The sequence below is a fragment of the Gossypium arboreum genome, chromosome 2 (assembly GCF_025698485.1).
Source record: "Gossypium arboreum isolate Shixiya-1 chromosome 2, ASM2569848v2, whole genome shotgun sequence".
NCBI lineage: Eukaryota > Viridiplantae > Streptophyta > Magnoliopsida > Malvales > Malvaceae > Gossypium > Gossypium arboreum.
This window is the reverse complement of record NC_069071.1, coordinates 50,495,293-50,519,733: the sequence shown is the minus strand read 5'-3', so window position 1 is coordinate 50,519,733 and position 24,441 is coordinate 50,495,293. Positions and strand designations below refer to the sequence as shown.

The 24,441-nt window shown below is 35.7% G+C and overlaps 1 non-coding gene across 1 annotated transcript; it reads right to left on the bottom strand.

Moving 5' to 3' along the window:
* Positions 1-1,959: 1,959 nt before the first annotated feature.
* LOC128289497 (small nucleolar RNA R71) lies at positions 1,960-2,065 on the bottom strand. The gene has a single exon (XR_008279145.1). It is a non-coding gene; the product is annotated as a small nucleolar RNA R71 (small nucleolar RNA).
* Positions 2,066-24,441: the final 22,376 nt, after the last annotated feature.

The window sequence follows — 24,441 nt, the reverse complement described above, 5'->3', positions numbered from 1 at the left end:
ATAAGTCTGAATTTCGATCTTTGATTATGTTTGGCTATGCATATAATTGCTAATGAACTTATGTAAATGTGAAGGTATGAATGTAGTGTTTTGGATTGGTAACTCTTCATAACCCACTCCGGTAATGGATACGGGTTATAGGGGTGTTACACTACACGCCTGTGCCTATTCAACAGCCTTGACCACGGGCTGGAGTAATCGCACATGGGCGTGTCCCTGCCGAGCCCAAGTATAACCCTATTCGGAAAAGGCTAATTTTGAGGGCTCTTAGGCATTCTAAAGCCTATTTAAACACCTAAGGAGACATTTAGGAAGGGGATACGGAGGAGGAAGCAGGGAATTACTCAAGGAAAGCCGATTGATCCATCTCAGAAGCCGGATTCATCATCAAGACTAAAAATCTTCCTTCAAGTTCCTTCAGGAGTTTTGGGTTTTCTTATGTTTTGTTATCTTTATGCTTTTGAGATGTTTTCTTTCATAAGTATGAACTAAACCCCTTAAATACCTAAGGGGAATGAAGCCTAAGATGGATCTTGTTATTATTATCTGAATTGTATGATAAATATTTGACTTGTTCTTAATTATGTGTTCTTAATTCTTGTTTTAATATTGCAGGATATTGATTCAAGTTAACGCTCTTATTCAGAGGAGGAATAGACCCTATCTGAGAGTAAATTTTTCATAATTAAGCGGAGTTTATTACACGCCTAGAGATAAGGTGATAAGATTTTACTGGATTAGGGTGAAACCAAATAAGGGGATCCATAGATCGAGTAAATGCAACATTAGGGGGTTAATTAGAAAGAGAATTCAATTAATCAACCTAGGGTTAGACGTTATTAGTCTCGAGAGAGATAATAATATAACTTAGGGATTTCTATGGATCAAGTAAAATGAATAAATTGTCTGATTCAGAGTCAAATAACAAGTGAAGTCTAGGTGGATTTTTTCTTAGGTATTGTCTTAATCAATCGAATTTTCTAAAAAGTATTTTTCCAAATTTTCTTTCTGTGCATTCTTATTTTATTTAATTAGTTTAGATAAACAATCCCTTAATTTTAGGCTAGATAATAAAAAGAAAGTAATTACTAGTACTATTGGTTCCTTTGGGTTCGACAATCCGGTCTTGCTAAAGCTATACTACTGTTCGATAGGTACACTTGCCTTCATCGTGATAATAGTTAGTTTCAAGAATGATTAATTATAAATATTTAAAACCTGTCGCGAATATCAAGTATCAAGTTTTTGACGCCATTTCCGGGGAGCTAGGATATTAGGAAAACTTGATTTTTATTACTTTATCCATTTTACTTTTATTGCAATTTAAATTTTTATTTTCTTTTCTAATTCTTCATTTATTTTCTTCTGACAGGTTTTTCTAGTTTATGACCAGAAGAAACCCGTCAGGACCGTTATTGTTTGATAGTGAGCTCGATGACACAGTTCGTAGAAATTGAAGAGAAATAAGGCAAAGCTTACGATACACAGAGGAAGAGCAAGAGGACAATACTTCAACCACAACTCAAAAGATGGCTGAAAACCAAGAAAATCCGCTACCTCCTGCGATTGCTATTAATCAAAATCCTACTCTGCACACTATGTATGATTATGCTAAACCTTCTTTAACATGAATTGAATCGAGCATAGTTAGACCTGCTGTAGCTACAAAAACTTTTGAACTGAAACCTAACACAATTCAAATGATACAGCAATTTGTTCAGTTTGATGGTTTGCAGGACAAGGATTCCAAGGCTCATTTGACAAATTTCTTAGAGTTTTGCAACACTTTTAAAATCAATGGCATTTCTGATAACGCCATTCACCTTCAGTTGTTTCCCTTTTCATTGAGGAATAAGGCTAAACTGTGGTTGAACTCGTTGCCACGAGGATCAATCACTACTTGGGAACAAATGACTGAAAAGTTCTTATTAAAATATTTTTCGCCAGCTAAAATAACCAAATTACATAATGATATCTCTTCTTTTGTGCAGATGGATTTAGAAACACTCTACGATGGATAGAAAGGATACAAGGACCTCTTGAGAAGATGCCCTCACCATGGGTTACCACTTTGGTTACAGGTTCAAACCTTTCATAATAGCCTGAATCTTTCGACTCAATAGATGGTTGACGTAGCTGCTGGCGAAACCATCAATAATAAGACACCTGAAGATGCCTATGAATTTATAGAGGAGATGTCACTGAATAACTATCAGTGGCAAGTCATGAGGACAAAGCCAATGAAAATAGCCGGTGTTTATAATGTTGATTCAGTCACCATGCTCTCTAATTAGGTAGAACTCATGAATATGAAAATTGATGGTTTTCTTAGTTCTTCACAGGTTCACCCAGTAATGCAGTACAAAACAACTGGAAGTGGATCAAGTAGTTCAGAATATCCACCTTATGGCTACAACATAGAGAACGAGCAGTTAAATTACATGGGTAACAATCCTCGATCTCAAAACAATCCTTATAGCAATACTTACAATGCAGGTTGGAGGAACCACCCAAATTTTTCATGGGGAGGCCAAGGGAATCAGAGGCCACCACTTCCAGGCTTCCAACAACCACCTTACCAACAAGAGAAAAAGTTGAACCTTGAAGAGATGATAACAAAATTCATCTTAGTGACAGAAACTAGTTTTCAGAATACCGAGACAACACTTAAAAATCAACAAGCGTTGATCCAAGGGCTTGAAACTCAGATAGGTCAGCTCGCTAAATTGATATCTGAAAGACCACCAGGAAGCCTGCCAAGCAACACTGAATCTAACCCAAGGGAGCAACTCAACGCGATTGCCATTCAAGATGAGGAACGGTTAGTTGCAAAACCAAGGCCAGAAACAGTAGTAAGCAAAGGTAAGAATGAGGTAGGCCAAAATGACCCAAAGCCGATGAGTACAGAATATAAACCTCGTGTGCCATACCCCAATGTGACAAGGAAAGACAGATCAGATGAACAATTTGGTAAATTCCTTAAACTTTTAAAGAAACTACATATTAGCTTACTGTTTATTGAAGCCCTTTCACAGATGCCAAATGCAGTCAAGTTTTTAAAGGAGCTTTTAACAAATAAATGAAAGTTGGATGAGGCGTCACATGTGGAGTTGAATGCAGTTTACTCAGCCATATTACAAAATAAGCTACCTAACAAATTGAAGGATCCAGGGAGTTTTACGATTCCTTGTTTAATTGGTAGTTTAGATGTTCATCATGCATTGGCTGACTTAGGGACAAGCATTAATGTTATGCCTTATAAAATGTTTAAACAGCTAGGTCTTGGGAAACCTAAACAAACTATGATGAGCATTCAATTAGCTAATAAAATAATCAGATTTTCTAGGGCGATTATTGAAGATGTACTCGTTAAAATTGACAAATTTATATTCCAAGTTGATTTCGTTGTTCTAGACATAGAAGAGGATAATAACGTTCCTTTAATTTTAGGGAGGCCCTTTTTAGCAACCGCTAGAACAATAATTGATGTTGGCACAGGTGAGCTCACTCTTCGTGTGGGAGACAAAATAATCACCCTTCAAGCTCATAATTCTAGTAACACATCAAAAATTGAAGGTGGTTGTATAAATCATTCTACTAAAATTGACCAGATAATGTAACATCCTGATTTCTCAGATTTATTCGTGGTTTGCAATATTTTATAAAGATTTTAAAATTTTGTCTTTGGATGTGGAATTAATATTTTGAGTAAGTAAATGGGCTTATGGAAGGCCCATGAGTTGGCCAAAACCCAGTTGAATTTTTGGAATTTTAGACTTAGGAGTTAGGGGTTCTGGCTAAGTGGCCCTTAAGTAGAGTTGTGGGTAAATTGCATCACAAAAAGAGCCTTGGTAAAGTGGCAAGGGTGACGCCACTAGGCTCCTAGAAAAGTGGCGTGTGGAGCAAGAGGGAAGGCATGGGATCGATTCCTGTGTTGACAAATAGATGCATTTATTTTAAGTGCGGGAGGGTAAGTGTTGGAGTTCGTGGATTCGCTAGAAGAGAGTTGGATCGGTTTAAATGCTTGGATTAAGGAGGGATAAGGGAGAGATTTAAGGATTTGGATGAGGCTAGGAGTTGGCCGAATTATGGGAATTGAAGAGGGAAAATCGGCAGGGGGTATTCGGGTTGGTATTTCGGCACTTAGGGTATTGAGTGGTGCCGTTTTTCTTCTGCTTTAACACTTTAGGGTTGTTTTTCCTCTCTTTTTCCTCTCTAGCCGAAACTACCACCTCCCCTATTCTTCTTCTTCTATTTTTTCTACTTCAAAACTATTCATCATACCTGCTATTCATCAATACTTTTGCCGAATCTATAAAAGCCGAAATCCTGTGATCACTGCTTGTGCCAATTTCTTCAAAGCCAGGTTCTTCTATGTTTTTTTTGTTTTTATTAAATCTACGATTATCTTATCTTAATCCTAGATACCTGACGGCAATTCTTCTTCAAGGTCATAGCCTCATATCTCCATCTCCTTCACCACCCAAAAGTCAAGTACCACGGTTTAGGGCTTATAGTCAAATTTCATCAACCCTTGGATTCGTGTTTTACCATTGTTCTAAGGTTAAATCTGCACCGGATTGCGAGGAAATCAAGTAGGAGTAAGGGGTAAGTACTTATCATCTTAGATCTGTTCTTATTTTACGATGTTAGGAAAAGCCGAAGTCCCTAAAAATTAGGGAGGCTGCCGATTGGAGCATAAGGCCTTAAGGGGTTGTAACTGATGTTTTCTGTCAGTGATTAGAGTCTTCTTAAGCGTTGGATCAAAAGCGTGAATCATTGGAGCAATCGGATTCGGAGCTAGCTATCAATTTTGGCAAAAAGGTAAAGTTTCAAAGGCTTTTAGGGACATGGCTCGATCTTGGATGAGTAAGTTTTGGAGTTTAGTGATTATGGTTTATAATAAGAACTATGCTAATCAATTGTAGGATATCGAAAGAGATCTCGGTAGCAGTTGTCGCGAATCAGGTGTATACCGAACACCCTTTCTTAGTTCAATTCGGCAAAAGCCGAAATGCCGAAATTCTGGCATTTCATAGGCTTGTGAGTATGCGAATGCTCTCAAGACATAGAGTAATTGTTAGATCTAGCACCGCAAAGTGGTAAGTAAGTTCGTGTGACGTTTTAACGTACTTCGGAAAAAGGGTCTCGATGGGCCAAAACTAGGCCCAATGGTCTTACGGACCAATATGGGTAAGAGATGGGCAAAGTAGCCTGTCAGTTAGATGGTAGAATCAAACCGCATAAAATTGTTAAGAATTATCGAATAGCTTATGTAGTTACGTAAGTTACTTAAATTACCCCTCAAGAGCATAATTACCGAAATACCCCTAGGGTTTAAAATGACCGAAATGCATGAATAATTGATACTGTATTTTGCATATTATGCTTTTAATAATATCTGTTGCATGGGATTAGGGTATTGATAGAGGAAGTACTGAATGTGGTTCATCCACGTACTGGAGGCTTTGCCTCAACTTTCTTATATTTGAGCAGCGTTGCTGCCACTGTGGAGTGTAGGGCTGGGTGGGTTGAGATATTCCCCACATGGAGTGTAGGGCTGGTACGGGGACTATGTAGCGGTTGGTGGGTTGAGTAGTCTCCCAGTTGGGCTTGCATTCATTATCGATGTTGTTACATATGTTATCGAATGGGCCTATGGGCCATCTTGTTATGTTAAAAGGGCTAAGGCCTTGCTCTTGTATTCGAAAAGGGCTTTGTTCTCTGTGTATCGTTATCTCAGATAGGGCTTAGGCCCAATGGGCTCAAGCTGATTTGGGCTTTGGATGGGTTTCAGATACACCGAGTTTTCCCAAACTCACCTCTTCCTCTTCCATCCTTGCAGTGAGCCCTAGTTGGTGGACTTAGAGTCAAGGATTCAGAGTGGCCATGAAGATTGATTTCGATTTTAAATAAATTTAGCATTTAATTTGGATTTTTTTATTATGCTCAAAGTTGTAATAAGGCCGCTCTTTTTAATTAATTTTATTTTGGGGATTATTAAACTGGTTAGCACTAGGGTTCGTTTTATAAAAACTACTTGTTTTAAAAGATCATGATGACGCGCAAAGTTTCCGCAACGTAAATGTTTTTTTCAAGAAAATAAATATTTCCAGCAAACATTTTTCAACCTTAATCATTTTCTTAAGACGGGCATAATCACACGATTTTCGCAAAAATTATACGAGATGTTAGAGTGTGGCAATGGCGGTGTGCATGTCTAGGATTGGATCCGAAGGGAGCTTGGTACTTAAGCAGTCCGACGGACTCACCTCCTCTCCTTCCTGGTTTCCTACCTGGTGCACAGCTTCCATTCACTTTAACCTACTTTTAAAAATATCTTTTACAACACCAACTAAGTTTTCCAACTAAGTAATACGGAATGTTTTGAACGCTTCGATGTGGCGCATCAGATCCGGTCATAACGTCTAGGCCGGGTTTGGGGTGTTACAGATAAACTGAAACTGAGCCAGGACGAGCTCAATACATCACCAAATCAACTTAAGGTTGGAGACAAAGTACTACTAGATGTAGTAGATCCTCGCATTACCACTTCTGAACCTAAAGAAGAAATTCCTCTCACGATACTCAGTATTTTCCCATATGGTACATTCGAGGTAATTCACCCCAAATTCAGAACTTTTAAGGTAAGCAGTACTCGTCTTTGTAACAGCCCATTTTTAGGGTTAATCAAAATAGTGGTTTCGAGGCCACCAAATTCAACAAGTAGGTTTGTAAATATTATATTTAATATTTACGAGTTAATTGTGAGTTTAAAAAAGGTTTTTGATATTGTGATTTTTGTTTTATAAGCGATTTATTAAGTTCAAGTGGTATGACCCTAAGGTCAAGTGGGTTTAGAAAATGAGGTATCGAGACCTCGTTTCTATAAACCGAGTCATAAATATTTTTATAAATATTTACGGAGTGGCAATAAGATGGTATTAAAGTTTCGTTGAAAATTTTTATCGTTTTGATAGTTAATTAAGCAAAAAGGACTAAATCGCGCAAAGCGTAAAAGTTGTGTTCTATAAGTCAAAGATATTAAATGGCTATGGAATTTAATAGTGGGAGTCCTTAAGTGGTAATTATTCCATAATTTTTGATAGTGGAATCCGAATTCCATGGCTTGGTATAATGGAAATTATTAATTTATATTAAGGCTAAATATGGTATTTGGTAATTATAATAAAATAAAATAAAAAACAAAAGCCAAATTACATGCTATCATCTTCATCAATAGCCGAATGTGAGAAAGAAAATAATGTTCTCAAAGCTTTGCAGGTTCGGCCATGGTTGCTCATGCATGTAAGTCCATTTCGTCTCAGTTTTAAATAATTTTTACGTTTTTGAGATTGTTGCTTTGTGTTCTAGCTAGCCCATACCTCCGATTTCAAAATTGTTAAAGTATTTAGATGATGCCATTGTTGAATAGTTTAGTATCTTGATGTTTAATGATAGAAAATAAATCTTTGATGGTAGATTATTGAATTTTGTTAAGTGAATTTTAGCAAAAATGTCAATTTTGGACTAAATTGTGAAATATAATTAATTGTGTGGTAAAGTGTGAATAAATGAAAAATATGGACTGATATGAGCATGTATGAAATTCAGATGGCTTGGGCTATGATGAAATTGACTAAATTTGCATTTTACTAGCTTAGGGACTCATTTGTAAAAAGGTCAAAAGTGTAGGGGTAAAATAGTAAATTTTCCAAAAATAATAAATTGAGTTAAAATGAATAGAATATGAATTGAAATAGCTTAATTTGATTGATTAGATCAAGTTAAGCCTCGTACGAGTCTATATCGAGGGAAAAATAGAGTTTCGGACTAGTCGATCCATTTCAACGTTTTGACGATCGAGGTAAGTTCGTATGTATTAAGCATTGTTAAATTTATGCTTTTAATGCTTGATATTGTATAAATTGTCTATACGTGATTATTGTTATGATTAATGACTTATCGGCTAAAATGGCACTTAGTGTGCGGTTCGAAATAGTTTTGGCTAAAAGTGGCACTTGGTGTGCAATTTTAGATAGCTTCGGCTATATAGATATAAATGGCACTTAGTGTGCAAAGTATCGAGAATGACACTTAGTGTGTGAAACATCCAGAATAGCACTTAGCGCGTGAGGTATCGAATATGGTACATAGTGTGCGAGACATCGAAGATGGAATGGCATTATGTATATGTATCAAATGGTAAGGATTGGTACAGGTATGTACAGAAACTCAACTTAATATGAAATCCATGAATGGTAAGTCCATGAGCATTGTGAAATGATGTTGTGTTAATTTGGTGAATACTGATATATGTTTATAAATGTATGGATTTCTAATTGAAAGAAAGAAAGGTGTGGTAAATTTAGTTATTATCATTTTCTTATTAAAACAGTTTTGGATAGCAGTAGTCCGGCTTTGAAAATATACCCAAAATAGTAGAAAGTGAGTTAGGGATTGAATAAAATATGACATTGAATCTTATTGAGTCTAGTTTCTTATAAAAGAAATGGTCTAAGCAAAAGAGTTTCATATTATGATATATTTGAAGTTGTGTGAGACAGAATTAGAACAATTTCGAAATCCCCTGCTCTGATTTGAGAAAATAATTAAAAATCTTAAAAAAATAGTTGCGGGTTATAATTTATATTACTATAATTTTTAATGAGTCTATTTTCAATAAAAATAGACGGGAATATCATCTAAGTCTTGTACTATGAGATAATTAATTTTTAGTGAAGAAAGATCGAAGCTACCGGGCAGCAAAATAGGGGTGATTTTAAAGAATAAACTATACTTATTGCCTTAACCAAAAATTCTAAAAATTTTATGGTAAGAATATATGTGAGTATAGTTTCAAGGAAAATTAGCGGAACTTAATTTGGAGTTCTTTAGCTCTAGATATAAATAAATTAGTGACTGTGACTTGAGAAAACAGCTTGACCTGAGCATAAGTAAAAATGCAAATATGGTTGTATTACCCTGAGAAGCAAGGTAATAAATTGCTTATTATTTTCATATGAACTTACTAAGCTTTATAGCTTACTCCCCTTCCTTTTCATCTCTTATAGGTTTATTTAGATAGCTCGGGTTGGAGATCACTGGAGATTCAATCATACTATCAAGCTACCATTTTGGGTATAAGTATTCAAATACTTAAGTCTATGGCATGTATAGGGGCTTTATCTTTTGTAATTATGTCATTACTAATGTGGCCAAATGTGTTGGCCTATAATGGTTATAGTTCAATTTATGTATAGCCATGAATGGTGGCTTATGTTGATTATATGATTATGCATGTGCCTATGTCATGGAGATGAGGCTTGTGATTGTGTGTATGTAATGAGTTATATTGTTGGTGGTGAATGCTTGATGGTTTAATTGAGATGAGATGATGTGTTGATAACTAAGGCTTAAATGTGTGATATGGGAGTAATCTTATAAACTTTGATGCATGAGAATTAGTAAATTTGAGCTTGACTAAGCATGATGTTTTAAGTATGTAAAATATGATATGAGGTTACCATGATCTTGTATTGTTTGTGGATGATTGAATGTTCAAATGTTCCACGTTAATGGTTAATAAAAGTAAGCATGTGAGTTTGTTATTGAGGGTGGCAACTGGCTTGGAAAATAGCCTAAAAATTTTCCACACGGCCCATGTGTCCCTTGCATCATGTACTTTAGTTTCAAATTGGCCACACGGGCTGTGACACACCCATGTGTCTCAGCTATGTGAGGAACACGGCCTGGGGCCACGGGCTTGTGCCTTGGCCGTGTGCCCTTATTTTTGTGATGACATCATAAAAAGAGAGTTACATGGGCTGAGGACACTGGCGTGTCCCGAGCCACACGGGCATGTGACCCTATTTCATGATGAAATTTTCTAAGTTTTCCAAAAGTTTCCAAAGTTCTTGGTTTAGTCCTGAACTACCCCTGATGTATGTTTTGGGCCTCGTAGGTCCGTATAAGCGATGTTATGCATGTGTATGAAAGTTTTAATTCAGATGAAATTTTATGGCCTGGTTTTGTATGAATTTTTTGATGTCAGTCTGATAATACCTCGAACCCCGTTCTGACATTGGATACAGGTAAGGGGTATTACAGTATTAAACCTTATATTGATAAAGTTGATAGCAGGGATGAGGAGTGTAAACTCCTCGAGCCACCATGATCACAAACCAGAGAGGTAAGTCAAGCTTAGACTATAAATAAGTGCTTCTCGGGAGGCAACCCGAGCACTAACAGTAATGATTTATTTAAATTCTCGTTTTTCACATCTAACCTACTAACTGAGTCTTGAAACATAAGGTTTTCCCATCCACACGGCTGTGCCTTAGGCCGTGCACACACCACAGGAGACACGGATGTGCGATACGGCCGTGTGAAAACAGGGCAAGAATTTTTCCTCAACATGGGATACGATAAATAGCCATGGCCGTGTGATAAGGCCATGGGTGAAACTGCCAAACCAACACGGGCGTGCGACACACCCGTGTTTTGAACCGTGGGCGAACCTGTCAAATTAGTACGGGCGTTCAACACGCCCGTGCCTAGCCCCCGTGGTCGACACTGTCAAACTAACACAGGCATGGGCTACCATACACGGGCGTGGGAGAAGCGAACAAACCACCACCACCTCATCTCATCGCCACCACCACCTCGCGAACCATCTGGCGATGACGATGTTTAAAAACTTTTTATTTATTATTTTATTTTCACTTTTATATTTATTTATCTTATTTAAGTACTTTTATTTTATTTTCCTTTATTATTATTTTAATTTTAGTTTTTATAAATTTTATTGAATAATTTATAGTTTCGCTATTTCATTACGAGTAATTATGCTTCCTTATATTTCCTAAAAAGTTCCTGATTCTATCACAGTTATAAAGAGCTCCAAAGCTCATCATCGCATAGGAACTAAAAACTCCACTGGCAAAGGTTCTCCATGACTGCCATGTCCTGCTCGACCATGACCATAGCTGCTACCAGATATAATATTCTTTTGGGGCAAAACTTATGAACTAATGAACCTCTACCATTACCGGAGTATCCTTGTAACACCCATATCCTATATCAGTCACCGGAATAGGTAAGGAGCATTACCAGACAAACAAAACATTTCAAACCAATTCAGAATCACATATATCATATAACATCATTTCATAAGCAATCATCTCCTAAGATGGTCTACGAGACCTAAAATGTACTTTTAGGAGACATTCGGGACTAAACCGAACATATTCATAAAGTTTAGAACTTTTGAAAATTTTCAATTCCATAGAGGTCACATGCCCATGTGACCAGGCCATGTGCCCCACACGAGCATCAGACACGCCCATGTGAACCAGCCGTGCCAAAACAGAGCTTATATACTAACTTATTCCTACGGCCAACAGACACGCCCGTGTTCCACAGCCGTGTGATTCTTAGCTAGCTACTGACTTAAGCCCGCGGTCAACAAACACGCCCGTGTGCTATGGCCGTATGGCACAATGCAGGCTTGGTTTAATCCAATTTGCCACCCCTTTATGGGTCATTCCTACAAGCCAAATTAAACAACATTCATACAAAATATTTAGCCAATTTCATGCTCAAAACATGCTTCATTAAAACTATTTCATCATGATTCAACAACTCATTCAAACCATACCAAAACTTAACAGAAACATACCATTTGATAGCCAACTGTCATTGCATAACCTATATTTACAATTCAAAACTTAATACATAAACCTTCTAGCCTATACATGCCATACTTTAAAATATTTACACTTTCAAGACTACCAAAATGAGTTCGATAGTATGGTGACGATCCTCAACTATCCCTGAGCCTTTAGTAGCTACGATAACTATAAAATAGGCAGAAATCATACAGAGTAAGCTACAAAGAGCTTAGTAAGCCAATTACAATTGGTCTAATTACGAAAGCATATAAATACAATTCACCCATATAGATTCATAACCATTTCATAGAAAAATTCATAAACTTAACCATGCTCCTTTGTTTGCATATATGTCATGTTTCATTTCCATACATATTTCACAGAGACAGAGTTTTTCATATTTAAAAAATTAGTATGATACAAACGTACATGCATAGGTTATACATTTCATATACTGAATCTCAAATTTCGTACGCTATCGTTAGATGGGTAAAAAACGATATAGATGCTCATAAACAAGTACAATGCCGACATCCTAGACGTGGTCTTACATGTAATTCAATATCGACGCCTCTGTCCCAGACAGGGTCTTACATGAAATCAGATATGATGCTGATGTCCTAGACATGGTCTTATACTTAAATCTCAATCGAGGCCTATGTCCTAGACACAGTCTTACATGATGTCTCAGACAAATGTCAACTTTTCTTAGAACATACAGAGCTTTTCAGATAATAACATATTATCATTCTTTACTCCAAAGATATTCATCAGGCACTCAAGGCCATCCAATACAGATTATAGTTTATATGTGCAGAATTTATGTCAATTAACACGTAATTGTAATTTGACTTACCTCGGACGGATTTCAGATAAAACGAGTCATCTATTCAACTATTTTGGACTTCCCCCGATCTAAGTCCTATTTTCTTTGTTCTTGATCTAATACAATACAAATTCAACCATTCAATCATCCATTTCATTCAATTTAATCCATATACACATATTTAGGGCACTTTACATTTTAGCCCTTACATTTTCACACTTTGACAATTTAGTCCATTTTTCATAAAATCACCAATATGCAAAATTTCTTTGCAACAAGGGCTAGCCGAATTTTCATGGCTTCTATCTAAGCCCATACAACATGTTCAATTCACAATTTAGTCCTTTTAAACCTCATTTTCAAAATTTAACCCAAATAGCTCAATTTCATCAAAAACTCAAAGACAAAACTTATGAACCATCTACCAACCCTTCATAATTCATTCAAAAACATCACAAAACTTATGATATCAACAATGGCATTTAATGAAATCTTTCACATAAACAGAAATTCAGACATGGGTTTTGAAGAACACAAAGCAACGATTACAGAAACGTAGAAAATTATCAAAAACTGAATTAAAACCATACCTTAATCAAGCAATCTAGGTGCCAAAACCTAAAATGGCTTTCTCATTTTTCTTTTTCTTTGATTTTCGACTATATGCATGATAATATGGCCAATTTCATGTTTTCATTTTATTATTATAACATTATAATCACCTTTTACCATTTTACCCTTAATGACATAACATTAATTTCTACCTACTCATGTCCATATTTGTCCATGCATTAGTACAATGGTCCAATTGACATGCAAGAACCTTTATTTTAAAAGCCAAACCAAATAGGTGCTTTAGCATCTAGCAGTCAACTTTTACACTTTATGCGATTTAATCCTTTTTCATAATTAAGCACAGAAATAGACAAATTAAATCACAGGAATTTTCACAGATGTAAATTCACATATCATAGACACAAAAAATAATATTAGAATATTTTTCAGACTCGGATTTGTGGTCGCAAAACCACTATTCTGACTAGGGTCAAAACCGGACTGTTATAATTCTCCCCCCTTAGGGATTTTCATCCCCAAAAATCTTACCGTTAAACAGATTCGGATATTGTTGTCTCATTGAATTTTCAGGCTCCCACGTAGCCTCTTCAACACCGTGACGATGCCACATCACTTTAACTAGAGAAATTTTCTTGTTACACAATTTTTTAATCTCGCGAGCTAAAATACGGATAGGTTTTTCTTCGTAAGTAATATCAGATTGAATCTCAAATTCAGAAGGGGATATCACATGGGACGGATCAGATCTGTACCGTCGAAGCATCGATACGTGAAATACATTATGTATCTTTTCCAACTCAGATGGTAGCCTTGATCTATAAGCAACCGGCCCAACTCGCTCAATGATTTCATATGGTCCGATGAATCTTGGACTCAATTTGCCTTTTTTACCAAATCAGAATAGTTTCTTCCATGGAGATACTTTTAGAAACACTTTATCACCGATCTCAAATTCAATATCTTTCCATTTTAAATCCGCATAAGATTTCTGACGATCAGAGGCAGTTTTCAAACTATCTCGGATTACTTTCATTTTCTGTTATATTTCTTTTATCAAATCAATACCGTAAATCTTATTCGCACTGAGCTCAGACTAGTATAACGGAGTTCTACACTTTCTACCATATAAGGCTTCGTATGGTGCCATTTTGATGCTTGATTGAAAGCTATTACAATAAGCAAATTCAATCAGAGGTAGATGTTGTTCCCATGTACCTTTAAACTCAAGAATGCAACATCTCAACATATCCTCAAGTATCTGAATAATCCGTTCTGATTGACCATCTGTTTGTGAATGAAAACCGGTGCTAAAATGCAATTTAGTACCCAGAGCATCTTGCAATTTCTTCCAGAATCGCGACGTAAATCTCGGGTCTCTATCTGACACTATTGACAATGGCACACCATGCAATCTCACAATATCAGAAATATACAACTCAGCTAGCTTATCAAGAGAATAATCAAACCGAATTAGAATAAAATGAGCTAATTTTGTCAAACAATCAACTACAACCCAAATTGCGTCTTTCTTTTTCGGAGACAGAGGCAAACCCGAAACAAAATCCATGGTCACTCGATCCCATTTCCACTCCGGAATCATAATCAGTTGTAATAACCCAGATGGCACCTGATGCTCAGCTCTAACTTTCTGGCAGATTAAACATCTCAAAACAAAGTCAGAAATATCTCTTTTCATTCCCGGCCACCAATATAGTTGATTCAAATCGTTATACATTTTCGTACTTCCCGGATGTATAAAAAATCTACTACTGTGAGCTTCAATCAAAATCGTTTGAATCAAATCTGGATTTCTTGGAATACAAAGTCTATTTCTGAACCTCAGACAATTATCATCATCTATTCGAAATTTAGAATCAGAATCAGAATTACACTGAGTTTGTTTAGCCATAATCTCATTATCAACCTTCTGAGCTTCGATAATCTGTTGTAAAAACAAAGGTCTCGCTTTTAATTCAGCTAAAACTGAACCATCATCAGACAGAACTAAATGAGCATTCATTGCAAATAATGATTTCTGACTCAAAGCATCAACAACCACATTTGCTTTTCCCGGGTGATAATCAATCACAAGTTTGTAGTCTTTTAGCAGTTCTAACCATCTTCTCTGTCGCAAATTCAAATCTTTTTGTGTCATTAAATATTTCAGACTTTTATGATCAGAAAACACTTGACATTTTTCACCAAACAGATAGTGACGCTAGATCTTCAAAGCAAATATAATGGCAGCTAACTCAACGTCGTGTGTTGGATAGTTCTTCTTATGCGGCTTTAATTGTCTTGAAGCATAAGCAACAACTTTTCCTTCTTGCATTAGAACACAACCGAGTCCATTCAATGAAGCATCGCTGTAAATAACAAATTCTTTACTTGACTCAGGTTGTACTAATACCGGAGCTTTAGTTGACAGAGCTTTTAACCAATCAAAACTTCTCTGACATTTCTTAGACTATTCAAATTTCACATCTTTCTGAAGCAATTTTGTCAACGGAGTTGCTACCACAGAGAAATCTTTTACAAATCGTCTGTAGTAACCGGCAAGTCCCAGAAAACTACAGACTTTAGATACATTCCTTAGAGGCTTCCAATCCAGAATAGCTAAAATCTTACTCGAATCAACTAGGATACCGGAAGCTGATACAATATGACCCAGAAAACCAACTTCTCGCAACCAGAATTCACATTTACTAAACTTTGCATACAACTGCTTATCTCGCAGAGTCTGTAGCACTATTTTTAGATGTTCAGCATGCTCAGATTCATCACGTGAATAAATCAAAAGATCATCAATGAATACAACAACAAATTTATCAAGATACGGCCCGAAAATTCTATTCATTAAATCCATAAATACAGCAGGTGCATTCATTAAACCAAAAGGCATGACTAAAAATTCTTAATGCCCATACCTCGTTCTGAAAGTAGTTTTCAGAATATCAGAATCCTTTACTTGCAACTGGTAGTAACCCGATCTCAGATCTACGTTAGAAAACACAGTAGCACCTTTCAACTAATCGAATAAGTCATCAATTCTAGGAAGAGGGTATTTGTTCTTTACAATCACTTTATTAAGCTATCGATAATCAATACACATTCTCATTGTGCCATATTTCTTTTTCACAAACAGTACAGGAGCACCCCATGGTGAAAAACTCGATCTAGCAAACCCTCAATTGGTCAATTCTTGTAACTAAGATTTTAATTCCTTTAACTCAGTTGGAGCCATTCTATACGGAGCTATTGAAATCGGAGTAGTACCAGATATTAATTCAATGCCAAACTCGACTTCTCGAATCGGAGGCAAACCAGGTAGTTCTTCAGGAAACACATTAGAGAATTTACAGACAATGGGCACTGATTCAACTTTCCTATCATCCACTTTTGAGTCTAACACATAAGCTAAGAGGCTTCATAGCCTTTCTTCACAAATTTCCATATTTTCATTGCAGATACCACAGCTGGTAGTCCATTCAGATCACTAGACTCAATTAGGATTATTTCATCATTCTTACACCTTAAATCAATGACTTTTTGTTTGCAATTCACAATAACATCATGCAAAGTTAACCAATCCATTCCTAGAATTATGTCAAATTCATTGAAAGGTAAAAGCATCAGATCAGTAGGAAAATAGATATCTCGTAACATTAACGGGAAATTCTTGCAGACTTTATCAATCAAGACACTTTTGCCTAAGGGGTTCGATACTCTAATTACGAATTCAGTAGACTCTACAAGTAAGGTCTTACTATGCACTAAATTCATACAGATATAAGAATAAGTCGATCTAGGGTCTATCAATGCAACCACAGAAGTATCATAAAGAGTAAAAGTACCAGTAATCACGTCTGGAGATGAGGCTTCCTCACGAGCTCGGATAGCATAGACTCTAGCAGGTGCTCTGGCCTCAGATCTAACAATAGTATCCCCAGTAGCTCTTTGACCATCACTTGCATTTTTCAAATCTCTGGAAGGTCTACCCCTAGTTAAGGTGTTACTCAATCTCAGATTTTGTACATTCTCTCTCTCAGCAGGTTTAGAACAATCTCTTACAAAATGATCCAGAGATCCACATCGGGAACAAGCTCGGTCATTCAATCTATAATTTCCCGGATGTCTTTTACCATAGTGTTTACATTCAGGCCTCTCAGATCAGACATTCCTAACAGTTGCAACAGAAGTAGCAGGGAGTCTGAAGTTCGAATACGATCTAGCTCGATCTCGATTTGAATGTCCCACATTAGCATTTGGATGGCTTTGATCATCTCGGAATTTCTTTGACATAGATTGAAATGATCTACTCAAAGATCTCTTTCTAGCATTTCTAGCATCAGAATCAACTTTTCTTTTCTCTTTACTTAATTTTTCAGCTTTACATGCTCGCTCAACGAGCACTACCATTTCTTTAATTTCCAAAATCCCAACTAACAGATGAATATCTTCGTTTAGTCCATCTTCAAACCTTTTGCACATTATTGCTTCATTCGATACACATTTCCGAGCATACTGGCTCAATCTTACAAATTCATGTTCTTATTTAGTAACAGACATACGGCCCTGTTTAAGCTCGAGAAACTCTTTATGTTTCTGATCAATGAATCTCTGGCCAATGTATTTCTTCCAGAATTCAGCTTGGAAGAAATCCCAAGTAACCCGTTCACTCGGAACCGCAGATATTAAAGTTTTCCACCAATGATACGCTGTATCTCTCAGAAGTGAAATGACACATTTAACACATTCCTCAAGATTCAGAGACATTTCATCAAACACTCGTATTGTATTCTCTAACCAGAATTCGGCTCTTTCAGCATCATCATTCGTTGTAGCTTGGAATTCTTCAGCCCCATACTTTCTAATCTTATCAACCGGTGGTCTACTTAGTTGAACCGGACTCACCGAGGGCATAGCAAGAATTTTAGAAGAATTAACTGGGGGTGGAGGTTGTTGTACAGCCGGATTGGTTTTAATATATTGAGTGAACCAATCATTCATCATCTGATAGAAGGCTGGCTTAGCCTCACTATCACGGCTACTCATAGCCGGTTGTGAATCATCTTGCACCATCCCTTACGCGAGGGCAGGCGCATTGCTTTCAACATCGTCAGCTACTACTCTATTGGGATCCATTGCTATATATAAAAGAACAATTCAATGTCAGGATTCATCACACTATCACAGTTTCAGATATATGGCATGTATAGCTAGACTCACATACGTTATGATAGTCCTAGAACCGACTAAACTATAGCTCTGATACCAGTAAAATGTAACACCACTATCACGTATCCGTCACCAGAATAGGTATGGAGTATTATTAGACAAATAGAACATTTCAAACCAATTCAAAATCATAGATATCATATAACATCAATTCATAAGCAATCATCTCCTAAGATAGTCTACGAGACCTAAAATGTACTTTTAGGAGATATTCAGGACTAAACCAAACACATTCATAAAGTTCAAAACTTTTAAAAAATTTCAATTCCGCTGTGTGCCCCACACGAGCATCAGACACGCCCATGTGAACCAGCTGTGCCAAAACAGAGCTTATATACTGACTTAATCCCACGGCCAACAAACACGCCCGTGTGCCGTGGCGGTGTGATTCTTAGCTAGCTACTGACTTAAGCCCACGGCTGACAAACACGCCTATGTGCTATGGCTGTGTGGCACAATGCAGGCTTGGTTTCAGCCAATTTGCCACCCCTTATGGGTCATTCCTACAAGCCAAATTAAACAACATTTATACAAAATATTTAGCCAATTTCATGTTCAAAACATTCCTTGTTACAACTATTTCATCATCATTCAACAACTCATTCAAACCATACCAAAACTTAACACAAACATAGCATTTGATAGCCAATTGTCATTGCATAACCTATATTTACAATTCAAAACTTAATACATAAACCTTCTAGCCTATACATGCCATACTTTAAAATATTTACACTTTCCAGAGTACCAAAATGAGTTCGATAGTGTGGTGAAGATCCTCAACTATCCCTGAGCCTCAGTAGCTACGATAACCGTAAAACAGGTAGAAATCACATAGAGTAAGCTACAAAGAGCTTAATAAGCCAAATAAAATTTGTCAAACTACGAAAGCATATAAATACAATTCACCCATATAGATTCATAACCATTTCATAAAATAATTCATAAACCTAGCCATGCTCCTTTGTTTGCCTATATGTCATGTTTCATTTCCATACATATTTCACAGAGACAGAGTTTTTCATATTCATAAATTTAGTACGATACAAGCGTACCTGCATAGGTTTTCATATACTGAATCTCAAATTTTGTACTCTATCATCAGACGAGTCAGAAATGATATAGATGCTCATAAACAAGTACAATGCCGACGTCCCAGATGTGGTCTTAAATGTAATACAATATCGATGCCTCTGTCCCAAATAGGGTCTTACATAAAATTAGATATGATGCCGATGTCCCAAACATGGTCTTATACCTAAATCTCAATCGAGGCTTGTGTCCCAGACACGGTCTTACACGATATCTCAAACAGATGTCAACTTTTCTTAGAACATGCAGAGCTTTTCAGATAATAACATATTATCATTTTTTACTCCGAAGATATTCATCAGGCACTCAAGGCCATCCAATACAGATTATAGTTTATATGTGTAGAATTTATTTCAATTAACATGTAATTGTAATTTGACTTACCTCGGACGGATTTTGGATAAAACGAGTCGTCTATTCAACTATTTTGGACTTCCCCCGATCTAAGTCTGATTTTCTTTGTTCTTGATCTAATACAGTACAAATTCAACCATTCAATCATTCATTTCATTCAATTTAATCCATATACACATATTTAGGGAACTTTACATTTTAGCCCTTACATTTTCACACTTTGACAATTTAGTCCATTTTTCATAAAATTACCAATATGCAAAATTTCTTTGCAACAAGGGCTAGCCGAATTTTCATGGCTTCTATATATGCCCATACAACTTGTTCAATTCACAATTTAGTCCTTCTAAACCTCATTTTTGAAATTTAACTCAAATAGCTCAATTTCATCAAAAACTCAAAGACAAAACTTATGAACCATCTACCAAGCCTTCATAATTCATTCAAAAACATCACAAAACTCATGATATCAACAATGGCATTTCATGAAATCTTTAACAAAAATAGAAATTCAGACATGGGTTTTGAAGAACACGAAGCAACAATCACAAAAACGTAGAAATTATCAAAAATCGAGTTAAAATCGTACCTTAATCAAGCAATCAAAGTGCCGAAACCTAAAATGGCTTTCTCCTTTTTCATTTTCTTTGATTTTCGGCAATATTCATGATAATATGGCCAATTTCATGTTTTCATTTTATTATTATAACATTATAATCACCGTTTACCATTTTACCCTTAATGACATAACATTAATTTCTACCAACTCATGCCCATATTTGTTAATGCATTAGTACAATGGTCCAATTGACATGCAAGAACCTTTATTTTAAAAGCCAAGCCAAATAGGTGCTTTAGCATCTAGCACTCAACTTTTACACTTTACGCGATTTAATCCTTTTTCATAATTAAGCACAGAAACAGACAAATTAAATCACAGAAATTTTCACAGATGTAAATTCACATTTCACAGACATAGAAAATAATATTAAAATATTTTTTGGACTCGTATTTGTGATCCCAAAATGACTATTCCGATTAGGGTCAAAACTGGACTGTTACAATCCTCCTCCACTCTGATCATTGGCTTGGCCGATTATTCTCCATAACTCCAAATCAAGGAGTTCATTCATCATTCAGGAAGTTTCACTTCTCTCCCTATCTTATGATTATTTATCTATATTTTTTTATATATCTATCTTTGTACATTGAGGGCAATGTATATCTTAAGTGTGGGGGTCTTTCATATCATCATTAGAAATCCCTGAATTTTGTCTTATTCTCACGTGAATCACTCATATCACTATTAGAATAAACTTTAATTAATATATGATTTTTATTGATATGTCTTGAATTAAAACATAGGCATTTATGTATTGATTGTTTAAACTTTAAGACATTAGGAAATCAAGCATGATAAGTTGATTTTTGATGAATTATAAACTTTTAAGTTGTTTCCCTAAGTTTAGGTATTATTGTTAGTTGAAATTCACAAGTTTAAACACCAAAAAGCCATAATTTTTGTGAGATCTTGAGCCTTTAGAGCATATTTTATTCATGCTCACTTTTATTATGAGTGCATCAGTATTGATTTGTTATTCTAGAACTTGCTTGATTATGCATGTCAAGACCACACCATTTGATTTGATATGTCAAGATGATAAAGGCACTTAGGTTTAACCCACTCACTCCACAAAAGCCTACCTTCATAATTGACCCTTAGTGAACCCCTTTGAGCCTAACAAGCCATTAATTGATTTACCCTCAATATTAACCCATAACCCATTATTGTTGAAATCCCCTAATTTGATCCCTATTTTTATCGAGATTTGATTTGAACTAATTGCTTAGCTATGTTTTGCTCTTCTATGTATTTGACTTGTTCTTAAAAAAAAATATACTTCAACACATATTAGTAATAATTCGTCATTTTTGAGCTTGAGTGTTAATTCCATATTCTGAGAAGAAGCTCACTTGTATACAACTAATGACTAGTTATTTTTCTAGCTAGGTAATTTTTCAATTCAATCTCGATTCTAACCTTTTCTTTCAGCTTGTGACCACACCCCCTAACCAAAGCCACATTACAACCCTCTAAAAGACCTTTTTGATTGATGTATCCGCTCAATTTATAGTGGTAGAGATTTGATTTTCAAGCAAGCCTATGGCAATAGCTTTTCATTTTGACTAATGAGTGCTTTAATTAACGTCCTTAAACACCTTGAGTGATTTGAGTGAATCTTTAGTGAGGATGTTAAACTCTGTGATATTTTGATCAAAGGTAATCACTTAGATAAAGGGAGACACCTATGTTTTCATGATAAAATACTAAACTTGGAATGTTTGAAACTTTGATATACTTTTAGTTGAATTTTCAATGTATGAATACTTATGGATTATTTTGAGATATTATTGATAGGGATTATAAATTAAGAAGAATTTATTTTGATTGTGAGTTGAGGATTTTTCTTGAGGACAAGCAAACGATTAAGTGTGGGGGTATTTGATAAACCGTAATTTATACATATTTTTATCTCATACTTAACACAATTATGGATGATTTCTCCTTAAATTTGGTGAATTCGATGCTCTTAATTATTTAATTTCATGTTTTATACTTAGGAGAGCATAGGAGAGTAAAAAGAGCGAGTAACGGGCCTAAAACAGAGAAAATAGACCCACATGGGAAATCAACACGGCCTGGACTTCCTCACACGTCCGTGTCACACGGCCGTGTCTCTTTGGAAGGGTTGAAGCACGACTTACACAGGTATACTACATGCCCGTGCCTATTCAATACCTTGACCAAGGGCTGGAGTAATCACACACGGGCGTGTCCCTACTGAGCCCAAGTATAACCCTATTTGAAAAAGTCCAATTTTGAGGGCTCTTAGGCATTCTAAAGCCTATTTAAACACCTAAGGAGGCACTTAGGAAGGGGACACGGAGGAGGAAATAGGGAATTACTCAGGGAAAGCTGATTGATCCATCTCAGAAGTCGGATTCATCATCAAGACTGAAGATCTCCCTTCAAGTTCCTTCAGGAGTTTTGGGTTTTCTTTCATAAGTATGAACTAAACCCCCTAAATACCTAAGGGGAATGAAGCCTAAGACGGATCTTGTTATTATTATCTGAATTGCATGATAAATATTTGACTTTTTCTTGATTATGTGTTCTTAATTCTTGTTTTAATATTCTAGGATATTGATTCAAGTTAATGCTCTTATTCAGAGGAGGAATAGACCCTGTCTAAGAGTAAATTTGTCATAATTAAGCGGAGTTGATTGCACGCCTAGATATAGGGTGATAAGATTTTGTCAGATTAGGGTGAAACCTAATAAGGGGATCCATAAATCTAGTTAATGCAACACTAGGGCATTAATTAGAAAGAGATTTCAATTAATCAACCTAGGGTTAGATGTTATTAGTCTCGAGAGAGATAATAATATAACTTAGGGATTTTTACGGATCAAGTCAAATGAATAAATCGTCTGATTCAGAGTCAAATAACAAGTGAAGTCTAGGTGGATTTTTCCTTAGGTATTGTCTTAATCAATCGAATTTTCTAAAAAGTATTTTTCCAAATTTTCTTTCTGTGAATTATTAGTTTAGTTAATTAGTTTAGATAAATAAATCCCTTAATTTTTAGGCTAGATAATAAAAAGAAAGCAATTACTAGTACTCTTGCTTCCTTTGGGTTCGACAATCCGGTCTTGCTAAAGCTATACTATTGTTCGATAGGTACACTTTCCTTCATCGTGATAATAGTTAGTTTCAAGAACGATTAATTATAAATATTTAAAACCTGTCGCGAATATCACGTATCATAGTCCCTCAATTTACAAATTTCACAATTTAGTCCATTTTACTCAAGTTCATCAAAAATCCAAAGATAAAATATATTAACCCAATGTCAAGCTTCCATAAACTATCATCAAACTTCATCAAACTTATAGTTTTATCAATGGCTCAACTCAAAATCATCAATAAAATTAGAAATTGAGACATGGGCTTGATAGTATATAGAGCAACGATCACAAAAACGTAGAAATTATCAAAAATAGATCAAAACACATACCTTAATCAAGAAAATCAATGGATGAACCCTAGCTTGTATATTTATTTCTTTTTCTTTGTGTTTTTCGGCTATGGATGAATACATAATGGCTTATATCATGCTTTTAGTTGATTTAATTAACATAATTATTAATTTTACCAATTTGCCCTTGTATAAAACATTATAAAATCACACATATTAAGGTTATTAATGTACATTTAATATATCAGTGGTCTAATAACATAATAAGGACCCCACCATTAAGAAGACATAACAAATAAGCACTTTAATAAATAGAAGGCCACTTTTACATTTTTCGCGATTGGGTCCTTTTTATCAAATTAAGCACACAAATGATCGAACTTTCATACGAAACTTTCACATATGTCAATTCACATATTTTAAGCATAAAAAATAATATTTAAATATTTTTTTGACTCAGATTTTTGGTCCCGAAAACACTATTCTGACTAGGGTCTAAACTAAACTATTACACACACGGGCTTGTGACTTGGCTGTGTGTCTTCAATTTGTTCTTGGGTGAAAAACAGAGAGTTACATGGGTTTGGGACACGGGCGTGTGTGACCACACGGCCTGCCCACACTAGCGTGTCCCAAATCCACA